The following is a 25300-nucleotide window of genomic DNA, read 5'->3' on the forward strand; positions in this document are numbered from 1 at the left end:
TATGTTTGGTCTTGGTTTTTTTAATAAATACTCTCATAATGAAGTTTTCTGGTTACAGGCCCTGCTAACAGAACTACTCTTTAGGCTACCCTTGTCATTTTAGAATGTTTAAACAACTTCTGGCAATAACTTACTAGAGGAAATGTCTAAATCAATTTTTTCCATATCCCTAGTTAACAAAAGTAAATCCACAATGGACAGTTAAGACATAGACTAAGTTAGTAAAAACCCAAAGAAAAATAAATTGATGAAATGTAACTTGATTTTTAGAAATGGCACCTCGATAATGGTTTAACAGTATTTGTCAGCAGTTGTTAATAATATATTTTCTTTCTCCAAGTAGATGTTCTCTACAGTCACATGTGGGTATCACAGGGTTTTCAACTCTGGGTCACTGTTTCCCAGTTTGTATCAGTATTAACTGATCGACAGTCTTTCTCTGAAGGTTCTGGTCTGGCCATGGACCTTGTTCATTCCATCTTGAATTTGTCATTAGATAATTATATTTGCCTTTTTCAGGTGAGGTTCTTTTTCTTTTTGGTAATATAAAATATCTTCATATTTCCTATAAATGGTGAACTGTATCCCCTTATCTCTGAAAATCCAATAACCAAAATGCAAAAAGAAAACCTACTATTTTTTATAAATTACAAACTGCTATTTTTATATATTGAATTTGCCTTTTACATACCTTATAATGAATTTTTCTGCCTGGTTACTTTAATTGGCTAGTTCCTCAGTGTGTATCGTAATCACATAATCAGGTTAAAGTTATTAGCAGTGCCTTGCATTCAGCAAAATTTATGCATTTCTGAATATATAATAGGGCTTGATTTTTTAGTACTATTAGCTAGCACCTAATGTCTTCAGTTGCACAGCTGTAATAAATTAGACCTAATGTCTGCATGGTACTGATTTACCATATTCTACGAGGATAGAAAACTAAAGTTCTGCCTGTTCTGTAATCATTTGTAGAGCTAAAGAGAGCAAGAATTTTCTTGAGGTATGAACGTTTCACTCTTTTCAGTTTCATGGTCATATGAAGGTTCTATTTTTGTATCAGGCAATCATAATCTTTTCACAGTAATGTTTTTGCTCTGGACTGATTAGCACTCTTCCTTTAGTTCTGATAACTCCATGACAACTTTCCACATTTTTGACATAATCAGAACTTAAGTCCTATTTTTTAAATAGCCAGAACTCCTCTTGTATCACAGCATGCAGAAAACAATCTGTAAAATAGCCATTTTAAAGTTTCTACAATAAACTTCTGTAATGATCAGGAAAATAATTAAGGCTTCTTTCCTATAATTGAATCAATTTAACTGCATTATTGTCTCATCTGTGCAATAATCATAACATAGAATCAACTACCTGCAATATCATCACTATTTCAGGCAAAGCCAGGGGTGTACAGGCTCTCATATCCCCATTTAAAAAAAAAAAAATTCTATTATCTAAACAGAAAGAGCTTAATTTTTGGCTTTGTCAATTCCATGGCACCAGCATACACTGGTTCTGGTTTCTTCCTCAAGCCTTTTTTCCTGCACTGAAATTCATTTCTTTGTAGCTCTAATATGATAAATATGTGCAAGACCTGTACCTTTCACTATGACACAAATGATTTAAGTATTAGAAGTTGTTCACTATGGATGGAAAAAAAAACCCAAATCTCTGTCAGGGAGATATAGCCAAGGTAACCACATAGAATCACAGAACTACAGAATGGATGATGCTACAAGGGATCTCCAATGTGGTTTATTACATCATCCCTGTGCAAAAGATTATCAGCTGGAACAGGTTGCTGAGGCCCTCGGTGATTCAGATCTAGACACTCTGCAGATTCTCTGATAAACCTGTTCTACTGCTCTGCAAACCAGGCAGAGACATCAGGTGATCCTTCTTTTGTCATAGACACTGTTCTTTGACACACAAAAACTAGTGATCCATTGCTTATTGTTCAGAGCGTGGATCTGACAATACTCAGCTTCAGAAAGCCATTGTGTCCTCTCTACAAACATCAGGAGTCAATGGACATCTCTGTGGTACAAAGAAACCCAGCTCTGAGCCAAGCACACTTCTGGTCCTTCATGTTACACCTGGAGCTCCATCTGTCTGCAGGTATGGCTGCAGTGCCTACCCCTGAGACAGGCAGGCTTGCTCTCTAACACCGAGGAAGTTTCTACATAGGCAGAACTGTGGCATGTCTAGAAAGAGATGAGAGCACATTTCTGTTGCTGGCACAGTTTTCATGGAAATCACATTGATGTGACGCCGTGAGTCACTGTTTGTCAGCAGAACAATATGGATGATGGCCACCCTATAGAAACAGCTGCCTTGTCATACACTTATCCAGTCCATATTGCACCAATCAAGCCTTGCTAAACAACTCTGACTTCTCTTATCAAGGCAGTGACCAACAAGTCCTGTACAGAGGGCTGCCAAGATTGTTAGGAGAGTGTGAAATATAAGAAGTGGTTGATGGAAATTTTTTTATTCAGCCTTAAGAAGGAAAATAAAGGAAAGAGGTTGCTCCTTTCTTAAGCCCTGATGAAAGGATGTAGAGAAGGATTCTTTTAAATGGCATTCAATGATAAGAAAGGCAATGAACCCAAGTTGAAAATTTGGAAACTGATTTGATGTATGGAAAAATGGTTTTGTTGTGAGTATAGTTTGTCACTGACAGAGGTTTCACAGGAGCTTTCACCCTTGCAGTTATTCAAGAGAAGGATCTGAGCAAGTTGCTTCAGTCATACCTGCTCTGAGCAGTTATTGGACTACATAACCTCTGGAGAATCCTTTCAACATACATGGTGCCATGATTTTCTCATGTCTGAAGATACAGAGGATTAAGATGATTAAAATTACAATCAAGTTTGTTTTCAGAATTTTGCACATAAGTGTATAAGCATTCCATAAACCTGGAAAGATTTATAAACATACTTTCACTTTTTTAGAATTTGAACAATATCACTGACTATTTTAAAGGCTTAATTTACAGCAGTCTAAATGAAGTATGATTATAAATCTTAAAAGTAATCTTAATCCCAAATATGTGTTCATTCTTGAAATATATACACACACACACACACACACACACATATATATATATATATATATATATATATATATATATAAAAAATCCCTTTGGACTGTTCACTTTTTCAAATTTTAGAAGCAAATTGCAAAGAATATGAGATAAATAATGATGCAGTATATGTTTTGTAGCTTGCAGTATATCTGTATTCGGTATATTTGGATATATCAGTATATCTGGATTCTTTCATTCTGCTTTTTAAAGAATAAACAGACTTTTATAATTTATGGGAGAACAGTTGAATAAACAGGTTCAAATTCAACCTCATTCTTTTGCCTTCTTATGTTTCAGGGAAGAATGCTTTCATTATGCAGAGGAAGTAGTTTGCACATCCATTTTTAAGCTAAGCTGCCATTAGCTGGAAAATTGGCATAAGATAGGAACCTCTGCATTACCAAAAAAAAAAAAATGCACACTAAGTGGCTTTCCACTGGAATTTGAAAGTTCTTCTAAAGTCTGTTATAAAATATTTCCTGACTCTAAGAATTTTTACCTAATGCCTCCTCCCAGCCCTTCCATTTTCCAGATTTTACTGTTGGAAATCCAATGATAAATTCACAGATTTTAAATAAGATTTTCAAACATTACCACTTTCTTAAGAACTGAAATGCAGAGCTTAATCAAATACATGTAAATAATTCTAAATATTTCCCCAGCTGATCATTTAAACTTGTCCTCAAGATTTTCACCATTAAAAAAAATCTGATTTCTTGTTTTATATATTACCAATATGTCCTGCAGTTTCTTTTAAACTGGCATAGTCATTATTATTCAGTTCTCAAAACTGTTTAAATATAGCTACAAATACAGAACTATGTTTTTAGGATTTAGACTCAGGTTTGGGGCTTTGGTATTTTCTATATATTCAACCAAGCCTAGCTTTTTGAAAATAAAAACAAAACCAAAAACAAATCAAAACAAAAAAAACACAAACAAACAAAAAAAAAGACCCCAAGAAATCACCCAACCGACCAAACCCAAGTACACCAAACCACTCAACACCTGAGTTCATGTTCCTATGTAGCATCTTCATTACTTTTTCCCTTTTTGTATTCAGATCTAAAATTTTTACATGGACATGCAATTATTTTATATATGGGCTTTTTTTTTTGTTTTGTTGTTTGTGTTTTTTAATATGGTAATTAATTTCCATGGAACAGGTGTTGCCTGTATCTGCATTCCTTTACAGCTAGCTGAAATTTCCAGTGTTATCTCCTCACTCAAATGAGTGTATTTAAACTATGACCTATTTATCTTTCTTTCTTCAAGATCTGAACATTCTCTCTCCCATTTTCATTCATGACATATTTTTATGTTTATGGAACACACTGATGGGGGTGCAGATGGTGTTTTTAATTCTTCCTACCTTTGTTAAGCCCAGCAGCCGCCTGTATGCTGTGTGCTATGTTTAAGCAACACCTTTGAAAGCTGAGACACAAAAGCATGCTTTTTCAGTGCTGATTTGGTATCAAGTAAGCAGCTGAACCAAATGACTAGCTGTATATAGATGTATGGAAAAATAATGAAGGCTTCAGCAGCTGTTAAAATGTGATAGTGATAACAATAACATGATTATAATTGCCAGTGGGTTTACAATGCTGTACAGGTACTATGCAGTGTGGAGCATTCTCTCCCCTTAGTAAAGAGACTTTGAAATATGTAGGGAGGCATTCCACGTTCTGCAGGACAGGTCAATACAGTGAGATGCAGTCTCTGGCTGTTAACACTCACTGAAAATGCCATTCTTTATCCTGAGAACAAAAGAAACATGGGAAAGTCAAGTTTCTTCCACATCTGATACTGCAACATGTTAGAGAGGTTTGAGATCTAGTTCTGGCAATCAGACTAAACCATGCTTTCTAGGAGACATAATTAAATTGGCCTGGAGCTATAGCTAGAGAAAATAGATTTCTTTCAAGCATAAAAATATACATTAATATTTCTGTTTACATCACTTAAAATATATTCTTTCACTGGACTTAAGTATATAAAGCCATAAACCTTTGAATATTTACACATGAAGAACTTGAAGTTCTTCATATGCCTAAGAGCCTGGCTAATTTTTGGCCCTAAGCGTGTTTCTGGATCATGGTCCAAGTAGTTTAATTAACTATTCTAAAAATGCTTATAATTGAAAAATAAAGAAATACATTCAAAGCACTAACACTTTTTGTAACAGTCAGAAAAAAAATATACACCATCATCACCTTCCACCCATCTTCTCCCATATTTTTATTACTGGCCCCAGTTACTGCCTCTCACAACTGCCCCTAACCCCTCCAGCCTTTGAAACTGGTGCTGTCTTTCAGATACCTCAGAGACCACTCTCAGCTTCCTTTACCTTTGTAGTTCCTCAAACTCCATTGCTCTTTTCAACCATGATATTTTACCTCTGCCAAATAAATTCCCTGCTGTTCCTCTCTTTCAGAACCTGCTCTGTCACCACTCAAAAAATGAATTAAGTCCATGTTTTATATGAGCACTGAACCTGTTCAATGACAGTGTTTTGAGCAAAAGCTGCCTTAGGTGGCCTGTTGAATATTACTCATACCAATATTTTCTGGCTGATAAAGAACAGGAAACCACAAGGGACATAGAAAAATAAGAGAGAGGAAAAGTATTTTTATTTTTTCAAACAGATACTAAATAAGAGACTATAGATCACTCCTGAACCTTTTGGTTTATGAAACTGTATCTACTGCATTTTTGTACATTGATGAAGTAAAAAAATTTATTTTTTTTTTTAAATCTCTTTTAAAAAGAAAACTTTCTTAGCACAGATAACTATTATTACTTTTCTGCATTTTCTCCCAGTCCTGTAACACTGTCTTTTTAGTAACAGTGTCTTATCATCAGAATTCATCCAATCCTATAAAATTTTTACTTTTTTTTATTGAGGAGTTGCCTGATTTGTGGAGAATGATGTTGATGCCTGATGCTACATCAATTTTAGTGACACTAATATGGCTTTTATGGTATAAGTAATTTTTATTAATTTTCTCAGACCTAATTCTTCATTTTAACTGTTACCTTTTTTAGCCATTCTTAAGTACTTTTTTAATTGCTGAAAAAAATCTGGATTTTTGACTTCCTAGTGTAATCTAAGTTGCTGTATATTTAGGCAGTAAATAATTTAAAGGAAGAGTGTCAATGCTTGATGTACAAAACTATGAAGAAAATGTGAAGAATTTCTTCTCTAAGTAGTTTAAAAGTAGAAACGTGTGAAAAATGAGAAGACAAAATCTGTACTTAACTAGAGTGGAAGCAGTGACATTTCTTCACTGGGGAAGAGCCTGCCAAGTGAAAATGAGCTTTCTCCAATTCTTGTGACAATTACAATTGCAATTTTACAAGTCTTGGGAAATGTGATCAATCCTCATTAGAGACATTAATCCTGTTATCAATCTGGAGGGAAAGAAAAGTGGCTGCTCCAGTATTACTTTCCACTTCTGCTTTGCAAAATGCCTTAAGCTGGAAAATGCATTCTGGCTGGCTTCACAAAATAATATCCACACTTTCAAAACAGACTATCTGAATGTGTTCTCCTCTAAATTTAGTTCTAGACAGAGTCCCACACTCTTCCCCATGAAATGAAGTTCAGCTGTTTTATCCTGACCCAGTGTCATTTCTGTTCTCTATTGCCTTGGACTTCCAGACTTTCCATGTTTTGTTAATTAACTCCCACGAGTCTTTAAATCTGAGCCTGTGTCTTCAGCAACTTGTTTTCTCACATTCAGTGAGTCCAGAATATGTAGTAGCAGCTATTTATTTAGCATAATGAAATACCTTTTAAAATAAAACAGATTTTGTAGTAGATTGCAAGACAATATCCATGACACTTCAATAGGTTTTTGGGGTTTTTTTTGGTTGGGAAATTTTTTACATTGTATTTACTTATTTCTATATTGTTTATTCATGTTTCATCATTAATCATTTTATTTTTTAATGTTAAATCACTGAGGTACCCAGTTCCCAACCTGATATTCCATGAGATTTGTCTCATATCAAGCCTAATACTTTACTTGACAAATATCCTTCCTACCAGAATTCAGAAAAATGAAATTCTTCAGTAATGATACGTACAATGAAACATTAAATCTAGTTGAGTCAAAGGTACTTTTTCCAAAAATACTGATTTTATTTTTCTACGTTTGGTGCAATAGGTCACTTAAGTCAAATACTGGCTCATAATTTGGCAGACCCAAGGACTTCATGAACTCAAACAGGATCAGACACCTGGCTGGTGCATGACACATGGCCAAATGCAAAGTCGATAAGGCGAATTTTTATGTCTGAGTGAGTTATGACCTTCATAGCCTGATTAGAAATAAACTTTTACAGTTTAATTGGGGAAAAGAACATGTCAAAGGAGGTGTTTATCTCTTTGCAAAGTACTTGCTTAAAATAGGTCAGATGAATAAATGCTTTGTAGGTGTCTAAAGTCAGATGAGGTGAATCATGCCATTATTCATTAGAGACTTGAGTAAGCAGTGGACTTCTCATTATCTTGACTGTAATTTAGCCAAGTGTTTGACTGACTGAAAGCATGAAAAATTTGATGTTTCTGTAAATTGTCTTATTCTGGACACATGAAATATTGTTTAACAATGACAAGTGGAAAAGATGGCGGGACATAGAGATGAGCTCATTTAATTTGATATTATATTTCCTATTAGTTTAGAAAAAGTTAATTTTTAGTTCAGTTGGATCTTCTTATAATTTAGGCAGCTGTACAGACTTCACTTTGTCTATACTATTTTATTCATTTTTATTCAAAGTCTTTCAGCAATCAGCATACACGTCTTCTTTTTGCTACTGGAATATATCAATTTATAACTTGGTTTCAAGAAAGATAATCTCCATTCATCCTAGTGTTCATTCCTGTTTGAATTGCATGAAGTCTTCTGATTAATTATTATGTACTAAGTTTAAAATAATGTTATATATTTATGGCAGCAAACATGTTTAATGCTCTTCTAGTGTGTTACATAAAGAGGAGAGAGCCTTTGGATTTTCAATTGTTCTGTTTCTCTTCATTCTTCAGATTAGTATTCAGCAGCTTTTCAATTGTCAGTGTTGTTTGCTGCACATAAAAACAAAGGCAGACTATATTCTGATTTATATATAGCCCTTCTAGTAGGTTTTTCAACATGAATTATAATCCATAAAATGGACACTGGTCCCAATTTCACTTATAAGGAAACAAATGAATGATAAGGTTTAGTTCAAACACACCAACACTTGTAGTTAGCAACATGAGAAAAATGAATACAAAATCTTAGTTATGCTCCACAGACCACACTCACGTATCAGTTTTGGAACCCAAAACAAAATAGAACCGTGTGTAGATGGAAAACAAAATTCAAATTATTTCAATGTAGAGTATTAATGTTGGGATCAGTGTAGGAGTCCTTTGTCAACACTAAAAAATATATTCTTCATGTGTTGTTTATCAGCTTAATGATATACAAGGTCTGTCAAGTGAAAATGCCAAGTAGGATTGAAAAATAAGATGCTAGTTCTTTGTAATTAAAAAAAAAAAATTTTACTGTTGTACTTTAATCATTCCTTTAGTCTTAGTCAGGTTCTTTCTCTCCTTAGAAAAAAAGGAAATGTCTTTTTTGAATTAGGCACTGGTAACTAGGAAGTGGACTGTAGCCACCCAACCTCATGGGAAATAAAATGGCAACCAGAAAGATCTATATGCATTATGTAATACTAATGTGATTGTGCAATGTATAACCCCAACTGATGGCTGGGCAGAGGTTAAGCAATTAAAAAAATCCAATAAGCGAAAAAAACGAAATGTTCTTCTTCATAGTAGAGGATCATTCCATCCTAAATGATTCTGTGATTCTATAGTAATCCCTCTCCATTTTATTCATCGTAGAATACAGAAGAACATTATGATGACATATTGCAGTTTAGTTTTACTTGTCACATATGAACTGAATTATATTATTAGCAGTGTACAATCACTAAGTCCCCTTTAAGTTTGAACACTCAAAAGCTGAAATAAGAGTTTCTTATGAAATTTTAGCATTTTAAATTTGGCTTAAAAAATAGCAAATCATCCATAAATCATTATGCCAGAAACAATCACTTATAGTAAATCTAAAATGAAACATAGTCCATAAGATTCAAGAAGTCGGTAAATAAAACTGATGTTAGCTTTGTATTTTTCTTGCTTCTAACCTTTGCATTCAATCCATCTTTGTCTGCTTCTTTTAATACTTAGTCACTCTGAATTGTGGTTTAATTGTCATTTGAGTTTGTCTAACTTAAACATGAAAAACAGTGACACTGTACAATCTATTTGTTACATAAAAGCATTTTTTTCATTTTTCTTCTTTTCAGTTTTAGAAGGAATAATTAGACTTGATACATTACATAATGATCCCTGCTTTAAAACTTGAAATTTTCTCTCTGTTTCTCATATTAGTTAATGCCCTAAATTTTCAAAAATGCACATGTTATTTAAAACCTTTATTTCTGCTGGATTACTTGTGGTTGTTTAGTATTCATTAGGATTCAATCAAATTAGGACTGAACAATAGGAAAAGATGGGACAAGTTCATGGTAGATTATGTACTTGCAAATTGTAAACTGGAGTCAAAAATATATCTACATATCCCTATAATATAACATATGGTCCTGTGTGTTTGTGATATCTGCTGCATCAGTTTGATATTTCAGGAGTTAAAATACTGTTTTCATTTCCTCAGTGCTTCAATTTCACCTTTTGGTCTGTTGGTCTGAAAAAATTATGTCCCATTCTTAAAAACACCCTTCATCCTTCTGAAATTATATACAAAATATGTTCAGGTTAAATCGCTACAACATAATTTTCTTTCTTTTTTCTCAGAAAAAACTACACTTGACCTGGAAAAAGAAAGAAATTGCATATTTCATCCAGAGAACATTGTCATTGTCACAAATAAGTCTTTTGAATCTGGGGAAAAAATTGCAAAATCTCTGGGAAGAAAATGGCCACTGAAGGGGGGAAAAAATATCAGCAAAAGCAAAACCTAAAGGTCTCAAGAAAAAAATAAGGTTAATAAAAAACTGAGGAAAACTTATGGGCTGGTAGAATGCAAAACACTTCTGATATCAATATTTGCAAGATGAAAAATACAGATTTAGATTTGGTGCAAGATCATATTACACTACTTCTAGTTATGCAAAAAATTTTGACAGATCCCAGGTGTCTTTACTTCTAGGAATTTGTTTGAAAATGAAAAGCAGAAGAAAGACAAGTAATACTAGAAACCATATTGCAAGAATGATTAGAAATAAAAATATCAAATACGTTCTTAAGTCAGTCTCTACTATTAGTTCCAATATTGTATTATAGAGTAACAGTTTTAATTCTGCTCAAAGGGTGTTTTATAATGCGAATAGGAAAAAAAAGAGATAAAAAATAGAAAACAGGAACAAAGAAAATCCACAATAAATCTGACATCACTGAAAATTAGTCTGAAGCATCCCACTATGTTTGTTTTAAAATAATTACTGAGGACATATGTCGCTCTGTGCTTTTGTTCTTCATAAGCCTTGGACAGAAAATCTGTGAAAAACTAGCTCAAATCAGCTGCACAGTTTTGGTGCAGGCAACCACATGACTGTAATTTATCATTTGATGGTTTATTCTGAAGAGTAGTTTTAGTGTGTACAAACTATATTATTTTCTGAGGAAATCAAAACACTAATTTGGTGTACAGTGATCACACTCCCATCTCTAATAAAGGCAGAGTTAGTTTTCTTCTCAGTAGCTTGTATGATGCTCTGTTTTGGATTTGTGCTGGAAACAATGTTGAAAGCACAGGGATGTTTTCCTTACTGCTGAGCTGTTCTTGCACAGTCCTTTCTGCTTCACACACCACCCCAATCAAAAGGAGGCTGAAAGTACACAAGAGGTTGGGAAGGGACACAGCTGGGACAGCTGGTCCAAAGTGATCCTCCGCTCCATATGGTGTCATGGTCAGCATATGGATATGGGGAAGAAAGGAAAAAGGGGAGGACGTTCAGAGGGGTGGTGCTTGTTTTCACAAGCCACCATTATGCATGATGGAGCCTTGCTTTCCTAGGGATGGCTGAACTCCTGTCTGTTCATGGGAAATGGTGAATGAATTCCTTCTTTTCCTTCGCGTGTGCATACAGATTTTTCTTTACCTACAAAGCTGTCTTTATCTCAGTCCACAAGTTTAATAATTTTTCCCTTCATTTTTTTCCTTCCAAATGTCTCCCCCATCCCACCCCAGAAGTGAATGACCACCTGCGTGGCACTTATTTGCAAGCTGAGTTTAAACCACATAACCTAAAGAACCTGTGTTTTCCTCCATTGTTTTTATATATATTCATTAGGCATTTGCTTGCTTTTCTGTATCACAGTTACATCTGATATATCAAGATTTCTGTGGGACACTTACGCTGTACATTTTTATTGTTTTCAACCACTGGCAGATCCTCTCCACAGTCATGTAGCATTTACTGTTCCTGAATCTGTTCCTCACTGTTCATCCTAGAAAAGCCACAGTCTAGAATTTATGCTGTTGTCTTTAAAAGCCTAGAATATGCTATCTAGCACTAGTATTTGGATAAGTGCTTCTAAATCTGTCTTGTTAATGATTTATATTGAAACCAATCATAACTAAACAAATTCAGTGGGAATGAGTTTGCAGATGATGCAATCCAGCTTGGCAAAAGAAGATTGTATATTTTAAATAGTTTTATTTTTTTCACTGTTCTCTCCATATTTTTTTTCTTTTGATAGATGCTTTTATTTATCATAAAGGAAAAATTATGAGATGTCTTCCTATCAGCCTCTTTTTACTGCACTAGATAAATATGAATATTACACTGGTAGAATATCTCTCTTCCCATAATTTCTCATTTCATTTTCTAATTATTCAATACACAAAGGTTGTCAGGCAATCATATTTTTTCTTTTTCTCTACTGACCTGCTAATTACAAAGTCTTTTTTTATCATCCAATTTAAAGACTTCCGGAAAGAGGGGAATATTTCTAGAAAATATTTCTTTCATACTTGATGTATATATGCATAGTTTGAACACACTTGTTGAAAACTGTTTGAATGTCCAGGCCCAGAGGGTGGTTAAAGACTTCAAAAAGTCTAGTTAGAGACCAGAAACTGGTCTCCAGAAGTGTCTACAGGGTCCAGTCCTTTTTAATGCCTTCATTAGTCATTTGTATGATGGGGCAGGCTGTACCCTCAGCAGCTTTGCAGATGACACACAGCCAGGAGGAGTGGTTGATACCTCAGAGGGAGCTCAGCAGGCTGGAGAAGTGGGCTGACAGGATCCACCTGAAGTTCAACATGGAGAAATGCAAGAAGAGGAACACCCCCAGGCACCAACATATGGTGGCTGCCACCCAGCTGGGAAGAAGTTTGGCAGAAAATGCCTGAGTTTCCTGGTCGACACTGAGTTGAACGTGAGCTGACAAGAAGCCCCTGCTGCAAAGAAGGTCAGTGATGCCCTGGGTAGCACTAGGCAAAGCTTAGTCAGCAGAGGGAAGTGATCCTTCCTCTCCACTCAGCACTAGGCAGGCCACAGTTGAAGGACTGTGTCCAGCTCTGGGCTCCTCCATGCCAGAGACATGGATAGACTAGGAGAATAAAAGGGCCATGAAGATGATGAAGGGGGTTTCCTGCTGTAAGGAAGGACTGAAAGGACTGGGTCTGTTTAGCCTAGAGAAAAGAAGGCTCTTGGAGGATTTTAGCAGTGTACATAAACACTTGAAAGAAGGGTTCAAAATGCTTGGAGACAGGCTCTTTTCCCTTTCGCCCAGTTACAGGACCAGAGACAATGGGCATAGACTGAAGAACAGGAGGTTCTCTCTGACCAGTAGGAAACACTTTTTTACTGTAAGGGTAATGGAGCACAAGAACAGGTTACTCAGTGAGGTGGTAGATCCTCCAACCTTGTAAATGTTCAAAAGTCAGTTGAAAGCAGGGGGGGCTGGACTAGATGGTCAAGAACCCCTGGTCTGGTTTATTCAGAAAAGCAGTATCTTTATTGATTAACTCAAGAAATCTATTTGAACAACCAGTTGATCCACTTAAATGATCAACTGGTTCTCTGATCCACTGACGTAGATGACTTCAAGCTGTGTCACAAACTCTGTCATGTCTGAAAATGAATTAAAGATTGAAATCAGTTCCCCACTAAAACCTGGTAAGTAGCAACTATATTTGTGGGGTCCATTTCTATAACCGCATACAACCCTACTGAAATTTCCACAGCATTTCACAGAATCATAAGAGGCAATACATGTAACTTCATTTGCAATTTCAGTATTTAATCTTGAAAAAAGAAAATATGCTTAATGAATTACAGCTTTGAAATATATATGAATACACAGAGGATTCCATATGACAGGGGAACACAGGATAATCATTCATTTTCTGTTTATGTGGTAGATTGACAAGAAAAATGACTGATTTAATCTCTTTTTGGGTTTCTAAAATCTGTTTTCAACTATTTTTACCTCCTTCTGCTAGATAGAAATACTTAAATAGTCATACAAATATAATTTTTTAAAGTCAATAAAACACAGCGAATATAAAAAGTCACTTAGTTGCTTTAGAAATTCCCTGGTTTAGCCCACATCTTCACTATAGTTTGGGTCTGTGTTTGAAATAGGGTGGGATGTGTGTCCCTGAGAAGCCCCACTGCATTTTTGTGAATTAGACTTTTTGATGCTCAAGTCTTTATAAACTGCTTTCATTATCCACTATGTATATTTGATAAACATCAAGTCAGTAGTCTTTAGAGATTTCAAATCATTATTACTCTCCTATTAGTCATGTCATGTTATCCATAATGCCTACAGAGCAGAAAAGACTTTGATTTAATGTTTTATTCAAAGGACAAATCCTTCAGTGGTATAACAGTTTCTAATGCAGGAGAGATATTGGTTGATGTAAAATAGACAGTTTATTGCAGCCTGGGATCTAGAATTACTTTGACCCTTTCAACCTGGAGGTGAAAGAGTTTTCTATTGGAGACCAGTTACAAAACTATTAGTACTAATAGTGTTTTTGAGATCCTTTCTTGCTCTGAATAGTGATTACATATCTATGCAACTGCTTTGTCACCTACCTCTGTTGGCATTCTACAAATACATTATTCTCTTTAGTTCTCTCAGTGAGATATAAATAAATAAATAAATAAACAAATATTGTTCATTTATTTTTTCCCAGTATTTTTCATAGTCATATCATGGTTACCCTGCTTCGTTACATTGTTCTCTAAATGGGAGAAGAGTACAAGTTACAGAACCAGCAAACATAGAACTCACCAATATATGGAGAGAAATGAAGCAACCTTAAATGTAGTTCTCATTATTATGGCTACAAGTATGAGATTTCTAGACTCTGAGACATTGGTGCCCACTTTAATGGGAGCAGTGTTGGCTCTAAGTAAAAGCATTCATTAATGTTATCCCAAGTACTCTGTTCTATTCCATGAAATTTTTCAGCAAAGCCCTGTTGCTGCTAGCAATGTTTTAAGTATTGTATTTGTATTTGTATTTGTCTCAGATCTACTGCCAAAGCCCATGTTTAACTTTGGGAAGACAATTCTTAACTCTGGTTTTGGTGAAATAATTTACATTGTGAAAACGAAGCAAACAATTTCCACATTTTATTCACAATTCTTGATAGCTTAAAATGTTCCCATGCCAGAACCATATCAAATGGAGAACTGGAAATTTACAAAAAGGCAAAGCGAAATTTTATTACACAAGTGGCAAAATGTCCAATTTCTTTGAGTAGAAGAAAACTAGTGTGATTACTAATTTGGTCCATACTATGAGTAACATAGCAACAACTAAGAACAAGTGCTTGAAATTCCAGTTTGAACAGTGAGAAGCTATCCAACATCTATTATGTTTTTATCCACAGGAAAAAATTACCTTAAATAAATAACACTTTCAAGAGAGTGCACAGCTACTACTGCCAAAACAGTGCAAATAAGTAGTTCATAGTACATGTATGGTTTCATTAGCTATTAAAAGAAACTAAATCCAAACAACTGTATTTTAGTGTAGCTAACAAACATAGGTGATAAGAGTACACATTTCTGCTAACCTTGACTTACCAATTTTTATCACAAATTCCATATCTACCATCTCTCCATCTTTCAGGTCTGACACGCTCCTGCATCAACCCCAGCTGCAACTTCCTTGCTATTAATTCAGACACCAGAGGCAGCATAAGATGATAAACTACAAGTTGCTACTACAAACTGCTACATATCTCACAGATCAGGAAAGTCAGTAAACACCTGAAAAACACATAAAAAAGTATGTGATATACAGCCAGGCCATTAAAGATTGCTTGATATATCCAGCTCATCTGAGTAAAAAAAACTGCACCACCAAACTATTTTCCAGATTGTATCTTTGAATGATCTCCAAAAGAAATACATGGAAACCTAATACAAAAAGCAAAACGTCAGTGAGAGTAAGCTGCTAGCAATCATATATCACCATAACCTAAAACAAAGGCTAAAATTAGTAAAGAAATTACATTCATGCCTTGGAAAATATTTTCAGGTTTCCTCTACTGTTTTTCAAATGGCAGACCCCCAGAGTAAAATGGATTGCCTTCAGGGACACCTATGTATGTGAAGCTGACCAATGCACTGAAGTGAGCTCAAACAGATCCATGATAAAGCGTAAACAAAATAATTAGCCCTAAGAGGGCAATTTTTTCACAAGACAACTACTTATCAAGATCTCACAATCCAGATTCTTAAGCAACAGCTTCAAAGCTCCTCTCCCACTGCACAAATCTATTGAGTACCCTCAGTCATGGACTCAGGATATAGGTACTCCTCTTTGTTTTACTTGTCTCAACCCAGCAGCATTGCAAGCAGAACCCGTTTATGCCTGTTTCTCTAGTGTATAGAAACTTAACCTGTCTTTCATCTATTTTACTGTCATTCCCTGCCTTATAGCTGCCTATCATCCCTTCTACACAAATATTCTGTAGAAAAGCAGCATATTACACTTGGAGCAGCTATTTTAAATGTTTATGTCCATTCAAAAGTCAGTGCTTCTATTTCAAAGCAGACTACAAACATGTGAACCTAGGAAGTTATCTGGGTTTTGGTTTTTTTTTCCAGTTGTATAAATTTATTTAATCCAGATCTGTTTAACCTGTCTCCTCATACCCTCATAAATATGAATCACATTGAATACTGACTCTGAATGGTATAATATGTTTCAAATGTAGTTATTGTCTGTATGGATTTTGGCCCATAAATATAATTGTCTTTTTTATCATACCATTTACTGTATTGCTAATGAAACTACAAGTCAGCTTCTTAGGAATTTCACACCTCTTCAAAAATGGTCTTAATATTCATTAATTTTAATGGAGAAGTATGACACGAATGAACCTCAATGTCCAAGCACTTCAGTCTGGGTCTTCTGTCATTTTGCTATGCTTCTGCTGATATGTGTCCTCCCTTAAATTTATAAAATATATTTTCTTTATTGTAAATACATCTCTGATTATTCTGAGGATGGGAATTGGATAAGACCATAAAAAAGCTGTGAAGCAAAACACTGGCCACATTAATGACAAATATGGACTAAAAATCAAACAAATAAACCCAAAAAACGAACATCAAATTACTTTTGTGATGGAGAAAATAGAGCAACTGGCATTAATGTAGAAAACTGACACAACAAGATGAGCTTCACTATATAGATAATTTCACAGACCTTCACAGCAACTAAGGTTGCCATTTGATTGGTTTTGTAGTATCTGTGTATGCACTGGTTTTCAGAAAACAGGAACAAACAGACAAGGATTTGGGGTTGTTCCCATAGAGAAGTTTAGAGACAGAATAATTGTGGCCAAACTGGTGATTGGAAGAAACCTTGTATCTCATTCCTAAAACAAAGTGTAATATGCTGTTGAATCTAAAAACTTCTGGGAATATGGAACTGGGAATATGTAGTGGGTTGACACTGTCTGGATGCCAGACACCTGTCAAAACCCATCTCTCGTTCCTCTCCACAGCTGGACAAAGGAGAGCAAACATAACTCAGGGTTCATGAGTTGAGGTAAGGACAGAGAGAGATCCCTGACCAAATATTATTGCGGGCAAGCAGGCTCAAATTAGAAATATTAATTGACTTTATTACTAACAAGATCAGAGCAGGATAATGAGAAGAAAAATAAGATATTAAAAACCCCTTCCCGTCACCTCTCCCTCCTTCCCCAAATCTCAGCTCCAGCACCTGAAGAACCTCCTCCCACTCCTTCTCCACTGACCTTGGTGTCTGCAGAGTTGTTCCTCTCACATATTCTCACCCTGCTTTTCTCTGGCTGCAATTACATCTGCACAGAAATTTTCTTTCTTTCTTTCTTAAATATGTTATCACAGAGGCATTACCACAATTTCTAATTGGCCCAGCCTTGACCAGAGTCACATCTGTCGTTGGAGCCACCAGAGATTGGCTCTGTTAGACATCGTGGAATCTTCTGGCAACTTCTCACAGAAACCACCCCTGTCGCCCTCCGCTACCAAAACTTGGCAATGCAAACTCACTACAGGACTATCACCACATTTCAGCCCTGAACCAGTATTTTCACAAAATTTCTCCAAAGTGAAATATTTCACTTCCTTCCACCTGGAATAGCAGAAATTGTTATTTTGGGCCTCATAACAGTCAGAGTTGGGATGAAGTATTGTCAGGAGTGGCTAGCTAGATGGATAAGATTAATATCTTCTGTTTTGGAGACATAATATGAAAATTGCATTGGCATTATATATGAAAGAATTAGTCAGGACAGTAAAAACTTATGTCCAAAACCCAATTTGTTTTTTAACCTATCACAGAATCAAATATCAAAATAAGACGATGTCATATTTCCCTAACAATGTCAGCTATCCTTTAGCAGTTTAAAGAAGTATTGCCATAAGTCTTCAAGACATGTGTACAAAATCTGTCCTTCTGATGTCTCCTCAAATTAATTTCTTCCTGTGACTTATGCTTCTGGATGTCCATGTATTTTACTTTGTGAACCATCTGTAAGTCTGTGGATGGGCATTGGTACTTTGGTATCATGGAGACAGAGGTATATGGATGATTTGAATTGCAACCATCTCTGTGGAAAAATAAAAGGAACAAACCCTAAAAAACCAGGAAGACAATTAATGCCGTGACCATGGAGACTAAAAATGTTTCTTATACCATGAACCTCATCATCAGTTTCTCTCTCTATTGGAAAGAATTAGCAAGCTCCAATTTTTCAATTAATTGTTTAGTTGAAACATATTACACTCGCACATTTTTAATACAGTATTAACCTCCATCTATCATTTCAAATATCATGTCAGAGTGAATGCTTGAAATCAACTAAGTTTGCATTTAATAATGTGGGAGTAATTACCTGAAGTGGTGTATGATTTATATAGCACATGTTGTGTTTCAAGCTACAGTCTGTGTCTCACATTCTTCCTTCCTTCAAAAGTTAATTTTTTCAATATGTATCCATATTAGAAGTGTTTGCAACTACTAATTTTAGTATAATTTATATAGTAAGCAAAGTTTCTCACATTGTTAACTGTTTTGAACCTTTTTTTAAATATTCCTTCTATATCTTTATGCCTAAAATAATTATAAAATAAGCACTGGGTTTTGAAAAGGTCTCACAAAGTTTCTCAAATACTTTATTGATGTACTGGTATACTGTAGGTGTATAGTGAAAAAGAGGAAGGGAAAGAGCAGGAGTGGAAGGGATGGGAAGGAAGAGGAGGGAGTCTTGGATCTCACTGTAGGTACAAGTCATGAAAGGGATTATTTAATTGCTTTTGAAACCCTTACAATTATTGCATTGAAAGTAAATAAGATTTTTTTTGTTTGGGGTTTTTTTTTGCTTAATTTTGTTGTTGTTGTATTTGCTAATTTGTTTGTTTTCTTTGATTTGACTTTTATTTCAGTACCCATTTTTCACACTTTGATCATGTCAATTGTTTTTAAATTTTAGTATGAATTTTTTATTTATTTATACTTGTCATCATAGCATAAAATGTCTTTCTACTAATTTTTATGGTTCTATATAGTTTCCTGGAATTCCAGATGTGACTTGAAGCAAATCTTATTAAAAAAGGCATCTTTTTTAATGAACACAATAATTATTTGTTGAATGTTTGACACAGAGGATTTATCTATATTTTTGAAAAAATGTTGGTTCATATTTTTACATGGCAACCCATGTATGCCTTTGAGAATTGTTATAGTATGCAAAAATGTTTTAAATATTTTCTCAGAGCCCAAAGGTGGGGGGGAAATGGAGATATTATGCATGTGTATGTGAATTGCTTTTGAAATTCCCAACTTCTGCTAGATGCAAAAATGAACTTTGAGAGATGAGTCCACAAGACAATTATATTTCATGAAAATTACAGGTGTTTTGAACTACAAACCAGAATCTTTCTTACAAAATCAGAAGATTCACTTTTGGAGAGTACTTAATACTCTTCAACTGCTAAAGGGTGGTCACTACAACTCAGCCAAGCACAGTTAAAGCAAATCCAAACTAAACTCTTAAGCAAGGCACATAATGTAGACATCACCTCCTCAGTGAGAATGTTTATCTCTACAAACACAACCTTGTTGGTCTACACAACTTGCTGCAGCAAAAAAAGCTACCAGTTGTCCTATTAATAAGTTTTGGCCCAGTGTTTTTCAGACCCATGTTAACAAAAAAAAAAAAGACATTTTATCTGGTTTAACAGAACAGGATTAGACACAACAAAACATGGGTATAACCACAGGGAGCTTCAGTCATTCAGATAATGTGATTCTTACATTACCCATCAGGCATCCTTTTGATTTTCCTGATGAACACATTCACTGGTGTTTGTTACAATGCTGTGCTGTTTCATAGGACACATGATGTTGTTTAGAGCTATCCCTACAATATTGAAAGAGAGCTATTTCAGAGGAAAAACAACTGGGATCTTTAAATATGCTCCTTACCTTTACTGTTCCTTTTCCCTGTGGTCATCCTTCCTTTTTCTAAGCTACAGTGAGTTTATTGCTCTTCCTAAAGTGCGAATTCATGCATTTACTTTTTGGCCAATCATGTATGTTCTCCATATTGTTGAGGATGTGGAAAAGAATGCTGTCATTTAGTGTGACTGGGCAAGTTCATGACTACATGTTTTTATGGATCAGTGTATTATCTGAGCACATAAACATACATAGACTTACACAGGGAAAGCAAGGAAAGATTAGAAGTAATATTTAATTTAATAATTTCTGCAGGGGGTATAGAATCTTAGACTTAAATGCAACTTTTAATAGAATTTGCTATTTTCTGACTGAAAAAAATCTTACAAGATTGTATGTCACAAATGTGATATACAATAAGTGAATGAATTTTTAAACTTGATATTGGCAAAGAGTTTATAATATAATTAAACCAAATAACAAACAGAAAGAAGTAATCGAATGATACTATGACATGATTTTTAATATTAGGTTGTGGAATCTCTTCAAATGTTATTTTTTTCTCTCAGTTTCACATGTTTGAAAAGTGCCTGGAAAAATAAAATTATTTATAGCAGATTATCTACACAATGGTGATTGACACACTAATAAAAATTATCAAACCTCTACATATTCCTTTACCATTGTTTGTTTTATTAAGCCTGAAATGAATCTAAGATTTGAAAGAGAAATAAATATTGCAGATTTAAAATTAACAGCCATCAGGAGGAAAACTCTAGAGGTTCATTCACCCTTAAAATATAACTTAATGATGTCTAAAAAAATTTTTATTGACAGTAAAAAATCCAGTAAGGTTCCTATAAAAAGGATGTCCCCTGAGTAGAGAAGCTATTGGAAATGACAGCAATTAAATCAAGCTTATGAAATATTTCAACTCATTCCAAGGTGAATTTGTTTCAGTGAATGCCATCTATTCAACTACGTATTGGAAGAAAGACTGAAAGAAATGTATGTATGCAGAATAAATAAATTTGGCATTTTTATAAAAAGGAATGGACTTTATTAGAATATATGTTAAACATTTTATGACAATCCTGACTAACTGAATGCAGAAGAATAAGGAAGATGAGAATTATTGCAAACAGCATTACATATGTGTAAGCAGTACATTGCCATTGCAGACACATAGCTACCAACCAGAAAACACAGTGCATTTCAGTGGAAAAAAAAATCACAAACCACTTTAATTACTTGCAAATGCTGTTGATGTCTTTTCTTCTTCATGTGCTTTGCAAAAAATGGATGATTTGTAGATAGTAATTTTTATGCATTGCCTTTAACAACTCTATTATGTTCTGGAAAAAAGATAGCATATTTATCCAGCTTAACAGGCCACTCTGGGAGCAGTGATAACAGAAAAATCCACCTGAAGCAAGCAAGGATTTTGATGTTCCGTATATGTGAAGATGATGTTTCAGACTCATAAGAAGAGCTCCTAAACAGCTAGTATGGAAGTGAATATTACAGCTAAAAAAGGGTGTTTATGGATAAGACTTTCTCATAGGAAATTACATGCTATTATCCCTGCCTAATTAAAATTCCATTTTAGCAAAACAAAGTCTGTAATCTAAGGTATTGATACTTGTTCTTTATGATAGAAATTCGAGGATACTGCTCTTCAGTACATTCCAGAGCTTTTCATTATGCCTAAGGTATGTCAAGATGTACACAACCATGAGAATTACAATATTGAAATTACAAAATTACAATATTGAATAATTCTCTCTACAAATGCAATAAACAAAAAATCCCAAAGCCCAAACAACAAAAAATTGAAACCTAGGAGCTAAACCACAGCCTTTTGTACTTCTGCTTGAGAAAGCCTCTAGCTGTGATTGCAGCTTCTAGAACATTTTCTGTGCAAACCTAAATTTTACTTTCAAAGTAAAACTTTAAAGCACCTAAAAGTTGTTTAGAGACATAACCTAGTAACATCTTTTTGGGTTGATTTACCAGCATTATTAGCTAAGACAACTTATACCAGTTAAGATCATGGCACTGAAATTAATCTAGCTTTATGTTTCTTAACGGCTGTTTATATGAAAGCCCTTTATGCAAGTAGGTAGAAATGGATGTAGGACAACAGTACAATTGCACTCACTGTGATGTTACCTGAATTGTGATCGGTCAGTTCTCCAGAAATGGCTTCCAGGGCTTTAGAAAAAAATCTCAGAATCTTATGATTTACCCCTAGCCCTCCTATGATTTACTCATAGCCCCTCTATGATTTACGTCTTATGATTTGTCATTAGCAGTTACTATTCTCATTGGTCAGTTTTATAAATGTGTGTTTTCTTACACATTTTTGTGTGAAAACATCCAGGTTTCTGATTGCTAGTGAAGGTGTTCAAATTGAATATTTACAAGCAAATTAGATACACTCACAAGCTTTCTTTTTACATTCCCTGCAAGAATAGCTGAGAGAGGAACAGTTACTCCTTCCCACTTGGTTGAGCAGCATCTTCAGTGTCTCAAAGATTCCTTCAGCAATCATGTCTGTGGGGTTGCAGAGGTTTGAGGGCTGGAACAGGCCAGTCAGTCTCATCTCTTTGCCTGGCAAGATCATAAAGCAGATCCTCTTGGAATCGATCCTGAGGCACATGGAAAATAAGGAGGTGGTTGGTGACAGCCAACATGGCTTCATTAAGGGCAAATCATGCTTGATAAACTTGGCAATCGTCTATAAAGGGATTAAGGTATTGGTGGATAAGGGAAGAGCAATTGATATTACCTACCTAGACTTGTGCAAAGCATCTGACATTGAGCTGCAAGACATCCTCGTATCTAAACTAGAGACATGGATTTGAAAGATAGACCACTCAGTGGATAAGGAATTGGCTGGATGGCCACACTCAAAAATCTATCGTCAATGAATTGATGTCTAAGGAGAGATCAGTGATGAGCAGAGTTCCTCAGGGATTGGTTGGCACTGGAACCAGTGCTGTTCAGTATCTTTGTCAGAGATATGGACAGTGAGATCAAGTGCACCCTCAACAAGTGTTCAAGCTGCGTGGTGCAGGTGATAGCCTGGAGCAGAGGGATGCAGTCCAGAGGGACATTGACAGGCTGGAGACGTCTTATGACTCTGAACCTCATGATGTTCAACAAGGCCAAATGCAAGGTCAGGCACCTGGGGCAGGGCAATCCCGAGCACAAATACAGGCTGGGTAGAGAACAGATTGAAAACACCCCTGAGGAGTGTTGGTTGACAAGAAGCTCAACACAACCCAGCACACATTGCTTGCAGCCCAGAAAACTGATTGTATCCTGGCTGCAACAAAAGCAGTGTGCACAGCAGGTCGAGAGAGGTGATTCTCTCCTTTACTCAGCTCTTGTGAGACCCCAGCTGGAGTGCTGCATCCAGCTCTTGGCTCCCCACTACAAGAAAGATGTGAACCTGTTGGAGTGTGTCCAGAGGAGGGTGATGAAGATGATCAGAGGGCTGGAACTCCTCTCCAACGACAGGCTGAGAGAGTCTAGTGAAAAGTGCCCCTGCTCATGGCATGGGAGGTTTGGAACTGGATTATCTTGAAGGTCTCTTCCAACTCACACCATTCTGTCATTCCATGATTCTATGATTCTACAAGTTCTATGATACATTCATGTAAAACAAGGTAAAGTAAAAAAAACACCCCAAAACAAAAAACAAACAAACAAACAAAAAAAAGGTAATCTACCACCTTATATAAGTGTGGGGTTTTTGAGCAAAAGAGTAAATGTCTTTAGAATAAAATAAAACATTTTTTATGTACATGTGTGTTGTGAGTCAACACATGCAGGAACCAAGGGCAACCATCAAAGCACAGCCAAACTGCAGAGCAGATTTATTTCATTGCCTCACTAACAACACACAGGCACACAGGCTCCATTTGGCTCAGTTCATCCTAGCTGACAGCAAGGGCAGGGGCTCACCTGCCTCTCTGTAACAAAAGGCTTCCACATGTGTCTGAGAGTGAGTTATCTCTTCACAGGAATTCTACTTAAAACAGGCAGAGGAAGAGCAACACTAGCATAATAAATGGAGTTTTCTCCCACTGACATTTTTACCATTCCCAGTTGCAAGTTCACTTTGAGAGAAGCTATTCCCTCCTCCCCACCAAATCTCCACATTTTAACCCTTTCTTCCGAACTATATAAAAATGTTGGGAAAAGCCTTCTAAATTAGATAAATTGAATTAATAAGAAAATTCAATATTTGTAACTTTCCATGGCATATGAAATTTTGTTCTTTGTAGAGTGAAATGTATTTCCTAAGTACCTTATATCACCAGGAGAATCAGTGACAATATATGTCAAAAAGTCTGATATACTCAGCACTTTTGCCTCAGTTTTCAATGGTAATCATTCTTCTCACATCTCTTAAGCCCCCCTGAAACTTAAGTCAGGGAATAGGGAGTGAAGTTCTCTCCATCATAAGTGAAGATCAAGTTAGACACCACATAAGAAACCTGAATATATATGTGTATGTCCATGGAACCTGAAATAATATCTATCCCATGGTCTTGAGGGAATTGACTGATTCAGTTGCCAAACAGCTCTTCATCACATGTCAAAAGTCATGGTAGTCTCTAGTGGTTAGAAAAACATGTCCATTTTTAGAAAGGAAAAGAGGATGAACACTGGGAGCTACTGACCAATCCACCTCACCTCTGTAAGATCATGGAACAGGTCATCCTGGAAGAGATGTTAAAACTTATGGAAGTCAAAGAGATAGAGATAGCCACATATGTTGTGTATCTATGCTTCTTATTGACTTTAGATATGGTCCCCCACAACATTCTTTTCCTAAATTGGAGAGATATAGGTTTGAAAAGTGGACTGTTAGTTGGATAACACCTTGTCTGCATGGATGCATCAAAAGAGTTACAGTCAATGGGCCAATGTCCAAGTGGAAACCAGGGATTGAAAAGATTAACAAGCAGATCTGCTAACAGTATCTATAAATTATTTTCAATCCAAATTACTATTTATCAGTTCAGATAAATAGTATCTGGCATTTGTCTCTGGCTTTCCTAGAAGAATTCTGTATGCCCATCTTGATTAGTGTGACCACAATGTAGCAGAAAACACTTAATCTTTGTATATCACAATTTTTTCTGTTATAAAATAACACTCTACACATTGCTTATTTATTAGCATCACAG

The 25300-nt window shown here is 35.5% G+C and overlaps 2 long non-coding RNA genes across 4 annotated transcripts; one reads left to right on the forward strand and one right to left on the reverse strand.

Moving 5' to 3' along the window:
- The first annotated feature begins 1899 nt into the window (after positions 1-1899).
- On the forward strand, positions 1900-10176 carry LOC135294332 (uncharacterized). The gene is made up of 3 exons (XR_010356448.1): positions 1900-2121; positions 7261-7375; positions 9963-10176. It is a non-coding gene; the product is annotated as an uncharacterized LOC135294332 (long non-coding RNA).
- Positions 8492-23710, reverse strand: LOC135294333 (uncharacterized). 3 transcript variants are annotated; one of them, XR_010356451.1, is made up of 4 exons: positions 23554-23710; positions 22892-22945; positions 15221-15406; positions 8492-11618 (listed from the first exon to the last, which is right to left on the reverse strand). It is a non-coding gene; the product is annotated as an uncharacterized LOC135294333 (long non-coding RNA). The 3 variants fall into 3 exon arrangements; XR_010356449.1 differs by having other exon boundaries at positions 15211-15406; XR_010356450.1 differs by lacking the exon at positions 8492-11618 and adding an exon at positions 12262-13249.
- Positions 23711-25300: the final 1590 nt, after the last annotated feature.

This window comes from Passer domesticus, chromosome 2 (assembly GCF_036417665.1).
Source record: "Passer domesticus isolate bPasDom1 chromosome 2, bPasDom1.hap1, whole genome shotgun sequence".
NCBI classification, from domain to species: domain Eukaryota; kingdom Metazoa; phylum Chordata; class Aves; order Passeriformes; family Passeridae; genus Passer; species Passer domesticus.